We start from the raw sequence: 4,603 nt of genomic DNA, 5'->3' as shown, positions 1-4,603 counted from the left end.
TGTGTTGGAGTATTATTGTAGCAAAACTATCAGCAAACATGTATAGAGAGCTGTAAAACTGTATTTGGGTTAACTAATGTAAAATAATGTAGAAATCTATGTATTGTGAGCAATTATAATAGTGTGTAAAAATTAACACAATGCAGGAAAGAGGGAAAATGTCAAAGAAGAGAATCTATACAACCCAAATTAACCTCTACCACCCTGATGGAAAGGCCAAAGTGTGCTAATGTGTGTGGACTAATCACTGTTGCTGTGAGCTTCTCTGTCACCCTGACATGCAACTACAATTCTGGGGGGATGCATAGCAGGATATGGTGTAGGATATGCAGCTATGTAATACAGCACATACAGCACGTTGACTTTAACACTGCAGCAACAAACAGCTACCTACAGCTACTTGCTACCATAAGGAACTTGAGAGAGTTAGCCTATAAAGATGATGAGTTGTGGACTCACAACAACCACGTCACTATCTAGACAGATCCATTCACTAAAGTGTCACTTAATAGCAGAGATTGCATAAACTAGAGGAAGAACTTCTTTTCCATTTCCTTTCAAACTAAATGCATTTTTAAAACCCTGGGTGGCTGTGGCTCAATAGGTAGATCAGTTGTCTGCCAATCATAGGATCTGTGGTTCTATTCCTGGTTGGCGTGTCCTTGGCCAAGATAGTGAACCCCAAGTTGCCCCCAGTTAGTCAGATCAGCTGCAAAGCAGCTCTGCCATTGGTGTGTGCGAAAGGGTGAATGAGATGCAGTGTAAAGTGCTTTCAGTACAAGTTAGGTAGATGAGTGCAGACCATTTACCATTTAAACAATGCCTTTAATGCAGAATTGTCATGCTTGGCTTTCTCTGCTTTCTTCCTCTACATCAGCAGACTTTTCCACAGCACAGTCTGTAGTGTTGGGAAGCAACAACAATGCCAAAGTGGATAACTTCTTTAATGTTCCTTTAAATTGTGAAAACATTAGGAGCATTAGAAAATCGCAATCGAGTAAATCAGTGGTATAATAAATCCTGTTACATAGCATCAGTGACTATACAGCAGATCGAATTCCTGAAATTAGCTAGGATTTGCTTCTGTAATACCAAATTGAGAATTTAGGACTTGGACTGTAAAGGCTGATTCATGATTACTGTGAAGGGTCTGGAAATACTGTGCTTGTGTCAGTTCCTACTGATTATTGAAACTCTGCGTTGCGTGACTCCTTGCTGGTGATTGGCTCATTTGTCAGGGGGAACCCCAGTCTAACCATTTCCTTCTCTGCCCTCTTCCAGCATGCTCCGATTATAAGATAACAACATATTTATGAAGATCAGAAAATAGAAAAAGATAAAACTAAATAGAACTTCACACATATACAGTGCAACGTTTACACATCCAAACTGTAAAGTTTTAATACAGAACCATAATGTAGAAGCAGCCTAACTGTGTGAAATCAGAAATCAAACACTATCTTGCTGTTGCTGAGGATCTTTATTTGGTCTTACAACATGCAGTAGTCTGCCAGTTACATTCTTCTGTTTGCTTATAATGTACCACTGTTCATTCATCATTTTCTATTTAAATTTAAAGTCTTAAGTAGCAATAGTTGTAAAGTAACAATGAGCATTGTGTGTTTGTGTCCACTGCTTTGGTACAGAATATCAAAAGGACTGTGAGCACCCCCTCCCATTCACGCATACGTATGTGTCCAACCCCTGGAGCTTGTGTTGCTGTAGGCCTTCTATGTGCTGTTAAGTGAGTCCTGAGTGAGATTGATGGAGGTTAAAGCCCCCATACACACGCTTGAGCTGACACACACACATACTGTACTGTACACATACATGTTCACACTCACAATTATGTGTTAAACATTTAAAACATGCACAAAGACACCAATAGAAAAAAGACACACAGCATCAGTCTTCAGCCTGAGGCAGTATAGTGTCAGACCTCCCACCCGTCAGCACCCCCACTCAGAGCTGCAGCTGTGCCAACTCTGCACACACACACTCTCTCCATGCTGAGTCTGTGTATGTCTATGCATAGCCTCTATGTTAGTGTTGTGTAGTGCATGTAAATGTGTGCATTTGGTGTGTGTTTGTACATGCATATCTATACTGCATTGGGCCAGCATATGTGTGCAGCTTGGAATGAAACAAAAAGCCTCCTATTGCCCACAAATTGCACTTTTCTCCTTTTTTATTCTGGAAAATTCCCTATAAAACTTGATTTTTCTTTATTTATCTGACAAAAGTACAAACAACTTTATAACAGAATTATCAAAAAGATTATCAATGCAAGACCATATTAAGATCTTTTACTATCTACAGTACATAATGTGAGAAGATTCAGGGAGTCCAGGGAAATCTGAATGTGTGTGACCTTCAAGCCATCAGACCCAAATGCATGAGTAATTGTCATGCTACAGTGATGAATATAGCTGCCTGGGCTTGGGAGTACTTTGTAAAACAACTGTCATTTAACACAGTCCACTGCTGCATCCAGGAATGCCATCTGAAACGTTATCATAGAAGTAGGATAGGAGAAAGCTGTACATAGGTTCAAACACACCCAGGTTCTCTTGGCCTGAGCTCATGTCAGGGTGACCAAAGGTCTGTCAAACTGTGTTCTGTGGTCGGTAGTTGGGAGTGGATATTGTGTGTAACTGAACCTATTTTTTATTCATGTACTCAAGTCGTTGTTAAGTGTATAGGACGTTTGTGTAATTTGGAAAGTGTAGAATTTTAAGATCAAGAATTCTCGATTCTTGTTTTCAGACTTTAAAATTGTAATCATTCAAATATGAGTTTATTGAATTTATTAACTGTTTTTTTGTCTTAATGTATTAGAATAATTCTGCTTCATTTTGCAATTCCATCTTTATTTTAACATCTTATTACCTTAATAAAAGACCAAGACAAATGTACCAGTCATTGGCTCATGACTCATTCTAGTTCATTTCAAACATTAGTTGCAGACATCAAATTTGCTCATATTTACAAAATTCATTAAAGTTGCTCAGTGAAAACAATGAAAATATTTTGTCAGATGAATAAAAGTTAAAGCAATTTAACAAATCAAAGATTATATTTTTAGTTGCATTTTAGAAAAAGTCTCAACTTTACTATTAGTGGGGTTTGTATTTTACTTTATAGTGTTTTAACAGTTTTCAACTGCTTACATGCCAAATAGTGAGATAGTACTGGAGACTACTGGACACTACCAGTAGAAACTGAAGAGGTTACCTTAATATAAAGTATCATATTGTAGAAAGGCCAGTAGGCCTATCATATACTGCATATATGACAAATTCCATTAAATACAAAATGGTGGGGTTCAAAGTCAACCTGATAACACTTTCACTTTACAGATATATACAGACCTGAATGTAAAGCAATCATATAGAGGCACCTTGATAACAATACAGTGGTGATATTGTATTATTTCAAAATGATAGCTTGAAATCACCAGACTCATGTATCCTCCAGTGGGTCCAGTTTGATGCTGGGTCCCAAGGACAACACTATTCTGCATTATATATTTGTGGTTGATTTTGTACCATGCTATGAGGGTCTTTGTACAATGAATTAAAACAGATCTTAAATTGACTTGATTTAGGCTCATGTAAATGTGGTCCTTTGCTTGTTGAAATAAAAGCTTGATTTTTATCCTTCCCTATAGGCTTAATGCACACACTGATTGGAACAGAACTGCAGGGCTTGTACATCAATAACTTGCACACATAGCATCAATCCAGGCAAATTAGGAATGACAAGAGAGTGCAATGCTAATATTGTTACCAGTACTGTTACGCCATTTTGGACTGAGACCTTATTAGTCAAACTGTTGATTAATCTCTGCACCTCTCTCTCTCTTTCTGTTTTTGTAGAACATTCTCTTGCTCTGTTATACATTAGGTATGCATTGCATTCATATACTACAGTTTAATAAACAACTGACTTTTGCCCAGAAACTAATGTTGGCATCTTGTGCCTGTGCAGCATTCTTTTAGGGTTAAATGCATTAACCCTCAGATACAAATTTACCTTTGTGTATCTTTAAATTGTTTTATTGTGTGGGTTCTGTTACAGAAAGGGAAATTGTAGGTAGTTCTTGTTGGGCTAGCTGCAAGTTTCTCTAATTTACCACCCCTCTCTCTCCCTACCTGTGTGCAATATCCAATATTGATGCTTATAAATAAATTCCATTTATTTAGGAAGGCATCAGTGGCCTTTGGCCAGATGTCAATTTCTTTCCCATTTTACTAAGCTCCTCCTCTTCCCTCGCTCTTGTGTACAATATCGGTACTAATACATTTACATCATTAGTTGTCCACCTACATGTCAATTTCTCCTCCCCATTTGGATGACTCTGAAAGGAAGATCGTTGATTGGGAATACATGTCAATGCAAAACACATGGATCACTGGCTCACTTATGGATGGCTTTAGGTCAGCTCAGGCTGAGGCCAAACAAAAAACACATTAATGCTCAAACAACATCAGCTTGAATTTATTATCTTATTCTTAGCAATTTCCTGAGTTATCCATGAGCATTATTCAACAGGTAATTTTCACACACTTGCTCATGCTGCTTTTAGATGATGTTACAATAG

Source organism: Anabas testudineus, chromosome 8 (assembly GCF_900324465.2).
Source record: "Anabas testudineus chromosome 8, fAnaTes1.2, whole genome shotgun sequence".
Lineage (NCBI taxonomy): Eukaryota > Metazoa > Chordata > Actinopteri > Anabantiformes > Anabantidae > Anabas > Anabas testudineus.
The sequence above is the reverse complement of the archived record's forward strand: the minus strand, read 5'-3'. Positions refer to the sequence as shown.